Below are 7,377 nucleotides of genomic sequence, written 5' to 3' on the forward strand. Positions count from 1 at the left end.
CCCGTGAGCCATGGCCGCTGGGCCTGCGCGTCTGCAGCCTGTGCTCCGCAACGGGAGAGGCCACAACAGTGAGAGGCCCGCATACCGCAAAAAATATATAATAAATAAAAAAATATATGCTAAAAAATAATTTTAAATAAAAAAGACTGAAAGTTGGCATTGCCCTATCAATTTGGTAACTAATGAGCACCTCTCAGTTCTACAGCTCTCCTCTTAGTTCCCATAGCCCTCCACCGCAAACAGGATAGGACTCTCTTATTAGACTTAGATATTATGCAACATGATCATCATTTCAGAATTACACGTACATTTTTAAAGGAACACTTTCATGGGTATATCATGAACTGCATTAATATAAGCTGTAGTTTGACTTTTGATTATTTATAATTTGTAATCTATCTACCATAGATACCTATTTAATGCTTTCTCACTAAATCTTTTACCTGCATTGCTATTTAGTAGTAGCAGTAAAGACTGAATTTCATTTCCTTTACCTTATTTCTCTCTAATACTAACCAATACACTGAAATAATAATAATATAGCAACAGTAAAATGTAACATTATTAGTGCTTATTATATGGAAATACTGTGCTAAATTCTTTACATGCATTGTTTCAAAATTTAATACCCATAATTCTGTCAACAGAGATAGAAAAGATAAGAAGTTACAGGCCTGATTCAGATTAAATAGCCATTCTCCACATTAATTCATTGTACTCTGTAGTTTGGTACACTGTACCAGTTAAGAAGCATGTAACAATTGAGGGTGTGTTATAAGGGACACTCATAAATGGAAGTTTGGGCGAAGAGCAACAGAATTTAGAACATGCTTACATGCTCATATATAAACAGAGGACAGTTTCAAGTCAACATTATGCCATCAAATAGAAATCTGTGCTTGTATACAAACCAGAGCGAAACTGTCTCTGTCTCTAGGTAATTTAAACAGAGGTATAAAATTGTTTTAACCTGAATTATTAAAGTAATTTGAACTATGTCCACCTGACTAAGGGAAGTAATGAAATCTCTTTTTTTCTGACTGCTGCTTCTTGCTTTGTTTTTCTTTATGAATTCTTTGAGGCCATTAGTAATATTCCAAATATTATATCAGTCTGAATCCACCCAATAGGTTCATTCACTATTTGTTCATCTCTATTCATCATAAACATGCATTAATCCACACTGGTAATTTTCACATCCTGAAAATGTTAGAAAACCACAGTAATCTTTACTCTGAGAATTAACCAGCACCAACATTATCAGGCCTGCTTAAGCACACAGATGATTCCACCTGCTCTTTAGCAACATATACTATGATAGCACCAAGAATTCCCTCTGTCACAAATACCTGGACCAGGAGGCACTCTACTGCATCCCCAAATTAGGAGTAGCTGTGCTTTTGGCTTCTGAGCTGTAGACAGCTGCGGGGGGCAGGCACCAAGTTGCCGCTGCTTTCCTCAGCCTCAGACCTAGAAGGGCCTGTCTCGGTGCTCATCTTGGCAAACCCTGATAGCTCCCTGTAATGGGAGCCCCATCTGAGACCAATGAAGAAGCAAAGATGGTTTCTGAAAACCTCCTGTACTACGAAATATTATGCTGTGGCTCTGAATATACTCCTCTTCGTATATTCTCTCTTCTCCCCTCCCTTCCATATTCATGCCCTTATTTAATTCCGGTTTCCATTAAAATACTATTTGGGTAGCAAATTTCACAGATTGGATCCATCTCGATTCTGCCATGCAAAGAAAACACATCTGTCTTACTCTTCATTTAAAATAAGGAAAAAATTGAAATAGCAAAATGCTGTAGTCGCTCTGAGCTATCTCCTAATGAACCAGTTTGTCCCATGAGCTGTAGTGAGGAGCTTCTTCTCCACGGTTCGAACTCTTTATGCATATTAATATTATGCATGTTTTCCATGTGACTCCTTCTGACTTGCTCTCACCCCATCCTTTGAATTGATTTAAATAAAAATAATTTATGTGGACATTCCTTCAGTCAGGATTTTCTCTCCCCTTCTTAAAGACATCCATAATATTTCATTGATGCTTTGCATCCAAACCGAGTAGTTATGCTTTTGCATATCATTAGAGCTTTATAAAGAACAACAGCGACATCTGCATGTGCTGCAGCGCCAAGGAGATAGGAAAAATACCGAAAACAAACTCCGTATTGGCTTGGAGGCTGTCTGGCTCTCTGCCTCCCCAGCAGCCCCTGCCACCACCATGGATAGGAGTAATTGTACAGTGTAATCACATCATGCCTCATCTGAATATTCATAGCAGAGACAAAGCTTTAGAGGATAAGGGAGGAGCGGGGATAATTTGAATATAAAACAGCATCTCATTTCCAAATCAACTTGTGCCAGTTAGACAGTGCACCAGAATTCAATATTAAGCAACATCGTTTTACAGTTTGGAAATTGTAAGGGAAAAAGATGGAGGAGAGAAGACACTCAATAAAGAAGAGGTGACATTATATTCTCATCTTGACTGAGGAAAAACAAAACAAAGCAACAATAACAACAGCGACAGAATAAAAATACTTAAAGTGTTATTTGAAGAGTCACCAACAGTGGCTAACCAGCTGCTACTTTTCCAGGAATGAAATAGCCTATTGAGGGAGCTTTAAAAGCTCCCAATTAATATGTTGTGCATGTATTGGATCTACAAAGAACTCACTGTATTCCTTCTCTCCCCACAAATCCCCCCAATACACACATATTCCCTAACCACCACCTTTCTTTCCTGTCGGGTGCAGGGGAAAAAATCAAAGCTACAGAATAATTGACTAATCACTTTAAAAGTGACAACATCCCTCTTCAAAAGAAAGGACAAAAAACAAACACGCACAAAAGGTGACTGTTCATTAATGAAGGGATAAATTACCGATGGCTTCTTCATTCTGTTTAGTTCATTACCCCCCAAAAGAAACAAATATAATCCACATGTTAATATTGGAGTCTTCGTTTTCTTTGCTTTAATATGATGCTCTTTTTAATTTTTTTTAAGTGTTGGTATTTGTAGAAGCCTCTGCCACTGCATTCCCCAAAGAGCTACTAGTTTCAACCCACTGGAGTTTATATTCCTTTAATTGTCTAGTGCAGGAACATTTCTGCTGTTTTTAAAAATATACCGCTCTGCAGGAATTAGAAGAATCCAAGGTTGTATCCAACTTCAAAGGTTTCCAAGTCATAATGATTTTAGCAAAAGTAGAAGACAGATCATGGAAAAAGTACCCCGTTTGAAGATAAGCATCATAGGGACCTTTTTTTCTTCCCTCTCTCCCCAACTTTGTACTTCTCCTGGCTCTGAATGCCACTCGCTAACACAATTTAATGATATGCAAATGAAATATGCATAAAACCATTCTACTGTATGATGATTAAACACTGGAGACATTAGCAGCGGAGGCTTCACTCTTTGTAATAATCCTTCCCGACCATCCACTTTGATTGCGGAGTTATGGAAACCCATAGCAGTTGGCAGAGAGTGAAAGAGAGAGAAGGAAGGAAAGACGCAGGGACACATCACCCATCTCGGTGCTTCTCCCACTCCAGGAGAGGTTCCCCCCCTTTGTACTGCGTTCCTATTGCTGTCTTTTGTAATCCATCCATGCAGTCGCACCACAGCAATTAACGGGAAAAAACCTCTTTTCTCTTAATGTTTCAAAGCTCATTAGCCAAACGATTATTCCTCATTAACAGCGAAAGCTCTTTCATTAAAAGGAAGAATATGCCCAAAAAATGCCAGCACGGTTAATCCTGAGTCCCATTCTGGGCTGTAAATCCCATACTACTTGTATATTCCATGCGAAAGGGACACGCGCCAATCCACATTTTTTTAAAAAAAGAAAGAAAAAACAGTTTGTGTGTTTTGTAAAATCCACAAGAGCAGCAATTAATATTCCCATTGAATGACTTTATTTATTTATTTTTTTGTCTCTCCCTTTTGTTTCCAGCACCTGCCCCTGGCTCAGCGCCCGGTGCCAACAGAACACCTTTCAGGATCCACAGCAACGCAGACAACGTAAGTACCAGTCGTTTCCAGAAACCCTTATTCAGAATTTTTTTAAAAACAACCACCTAAAACATAGAGAGAGACAAGCCTCTTTCCCCTTCTTCTCCCCTGCGTTATGCCACCAGGGTTTCCTAAGTAGCACCTTCCAAATCCCTCTGCCTTCAAGTTTGTGCATGTCTGTGTGGCATCCCTCCTCCTCCTTCACTCCCATAGTGGATCTTGTAAAAGGGCTTCAGATCGGCCCCATTCATCTCCCTGGTGATAGCAGTGAATGTAGATAAATCTCTGACTGCCTGCCTGCTGCTGGAGTATGATTTTTATTTTGCTTTCTGTGTATACCTGGATCAAAAAGTGGGATGTATGCACACACATACATGCACATACACACATGTCCTTCTCTCTTTCTCTGCCTTCCTCTCCTTTTTCTCACACATGCATACATCCCACATATGTGTGTATATGCATAAACATATACACCAATATACATACGCATACCTACAACACAAAAATATATACATATCTAAATGTTTAAATTGCCTGAAAATATGTGTATTTATATACACATACAACCTTACACACGTGTCTATATGCAATCAATAAGTGCCTATCCTTTAATTTATACCCATCTATATCTCCATTTGAATATTCCCTCTCTCCTCCCAGCAGAAGCTGCGTGCAATTGCAATCCAGGATTGTAGAAGCGGTATTCTTTCTTTATGATTTCTGTTTGTAGATCTCTCTGCTCCTTTTTCTGCCTTCTTCCAAGCTGTAGAATTGGCATCTTTCCCTGAGGTTTTCCGAATGGCAAGTGGCACCGGCTGTGGCATGCATTCATGCCGCTTCCTATGGCATTTCTCTTCCGATGTCTGCTTTTTCTCTTTGTTTGTTGTTGACTAGGCTGAATGGTGTTTTTTTAAAGTTAATTATAAACGAAGTTGAATAGCATACAAGCCAACAGCTTGCCCCCACCCAAAAAAAAAAAAAAAAAAAAGCCCAACAGAAGTGCCTTCTGCTGCAACAGATGCCCAGATGATCACCCCTGGCATGGGCAAATGGGCACACAATTTTTGTGGTTGTTAATTTTTTTGTTTGTTGCTGTATTTGTTGTATGTTTTCCTTGTTTCTTTCTGATTTTTCAAGGAGTCCAGGATCCCGGCCTCTGCTTGGAACGGAACAGTGTCATGGCGGAGACGACGGCCTTTGTCTTGCTGGGTGTGAAAGCATTCGCTGTGCTGGCTCCAGTGCGGCAGAATCAAGTTTAAAGGAAAAAAGTGATTAAAGTCAGCTTTGTGCCTCTTTGGTGTGGAAGACCCCCAAACCCCAAGTAGCCGAGTCCCTGGATCCGAGGAAGGGCTCATAGTTGGAGCCAGCCTAGGCTGTAATCCTGGCACTTGCGCCTTCGGTTGCTGCTTGCTGTTCGCTCCTGGGGGTCTGGATAATCTCCCTTGGCTTTACCGCACTGTCTGGCCCGCGTACAGGGCCCCCGTAACATATACCCGCTGCTCCTATCACACGAAACTGTGGCGTTGCCCCTGAATGGATGGCACTGTGCCAACTCTTCTGCCATCCGCCCTTGCAGCTTTTTTCTTTCCTCCCTCCCTCCCCTTCTCCTCCTCCTCCTCCCGTCGACTTGACGTTAATTAACACACGGGTTAATTGATTTTAAAAGCCGAAGAATTACAGTTAACTTTTCCCACAGGGTACAGACGCCAGCCGCTTGGCACACTCTGCTTTTCGCACTGGTGCAGGGGGGCCAGGAAAGCCCGCAGCAAAACTAGCAACTGCTGAGGAACGTTGCCTGCTTATTGGAGTAGAGCCGATAGAAGTCGACGTGGTGCTGCCTCATCCTTACAGTATATAGCCATTCTATATTTTGTTAAGTAATCAAAGCACAACTGTATCTTCTTCTCCATTCATCTTTCAAAACAGGAAAACCCTTCAGAAGTTCTTATGGGGGGAATAAACCCTCCCCCAGACCATTTATTTCATCCATAATATGCTTGTTTCCAATAATAAGCAAATACCTGGTGCTTTTTTTTTTCCAAGTCATAAGGAGGAAGGCTACCTCTTTCCTAAATATCACAGGCAAAGGAGATTTTTTTTTTTTTTAAGGAGAAAGTTCCATAAAGTTCCTTTCTCTCTATCAGTGTTTTGTTTTGTTGCTGTTCCTCATGACCCAGATTCGTTATTTATGGTGAAGAATTTCACTAAGAAAGTAGGTACATTGTAATTAAAAACGAAATTCATATGAAAACTGTTTGCTTTTTGTTTATAAGTGTGGATTTTTGTTTTCTGTCCCCTTCACCCCAGTCCCCTGTAGAAAATGAAAGCAATTGATACTGTAGTTGGGAAGGAGACATGCAAGGCTGGAAACTTGATGCTTTCACCTTTTCATGCTTTCATTTTATTTCATTTTGTTTTTTAAAAGCATGTGGCAAGTGAAGCGACAAAAGGAATCCATTATGCAAATCATGTCACTTTGCATAATGTCTCATGACTGGAAGATGCAGATGAGCTGTATAATTTATGAGTGCCAGTGTCTGTCTAAAAGTGTTGCACACAATTCACCAAGTGAGCCTGAGAGACATGGGGAAGGCAGCTCTTCCAACTCCATTGCCAGGAAAGCTCTATATATTTTCCTACAAGTGTTCCCTAGTAATATTAAATGCTATTTAAAAGAAATTAAGGTGCCAAATGTTTATGAAAGATGAAGACTTTCCTTTCACTCCCTTCACCCAAATTCTTTGCCTAAAAGTTTACAAGAAAGTATTAGACTCTAAAACATTAATTTTTAGATTCAATTTGGAAAAGAAAAGTTATTTGAGTCAAACGTGCCATTTGTATATGGATTTTCCTTTCTACGGCAAGGAATGTCTTAGAGAAACAGACACTTTATCCATTTGTCTGGATCTGTGTAGGCAGAGAAATGGGATATCTCATTTTGGTTGGTTTTGTGTGTGCCCTGCTGTGTACAACATTTTATAAGTTATAGTCTCTTGGATGTATTAGATATGTAATATGGAAGACTGATACATTCATTATTCTTCTGATGACGTAATTCTGCTTTCATAGAAATCTTCAAAATAGAAATTCTATTCAATAAAAACTACATTTTAGTTAAGTCAGCTTAGTTGGTCACTCCATGTCTCATTTTGGTAACTTTTTTGAAAAGATGATTCTGTACCTTTTGAGAAGTTATAACATCTTTGATAACCTGACTAATCTGGCCTTATATTTTTCGTTTCAGTCATAGCAAGGTGTGTGAAAGAGAGGTACCGTTTGCCATGAGAATGTATACCAGGAGGATCTAAACTTTGGGGAGCATGTCAGGAAAGGCTTCCTGAGGAAAGTGAATTC

At 39.8% G+C, this 7,377-nt stretch overlaps 2 long non-coding RNA genes across 2 annotated transcripts in view; one reads left to right on the top strand and one right to left on the bottom strand.

Moving 5' to 3' along the window:
• LOC132594028 (uncharacterized) overlaps window positions 1–2,171 on the bottom strand; it is a 136,604-nt gene extending 134,433 nt beyond the window's left edge. The window contains exon 1 of the long non-coding RNA XR_009560143.1: window positions 1,350–2,171. This is a non-coding gene — a long non-coding RNA (uncharacterized lncRNA). The remainder of the gene's footprint in view (window positions 1–1,349) is intronic.
• Window positions 2,172–3,562: 1,391 nt separating this feature from the next.
• On the top strand, window positions 3,563–6,234 carry LOC138842446 (uncharacterized). Its single transcript, XR_011377001.1, has 3 exons — window positions 3,563–4,029; window positions 5,161–5,291; window positions 5,720–6,234. It is a non-coding gene; the product is annotated as an uncharacterized lncRNA (long non-coding RNA).
• The last annotated feature ends 1,143 nt before the right edge of the window (window positions 6,235–7,377 follow it).

The sequence above is a fragment of the Globicephala melas genome, chromosome 19 (assembly GCF_963455315.2).
Source record: "Globicephala melas chromosome 19, mGloMel1.2, whole genome shotgun sequence".
Classification (NCBI taxonomy): Eukaryota; Metazoa; Chordata; class Mammalia; order Artiodactyla; family Delphinidae; genus Globicephala; species Globicephala melas.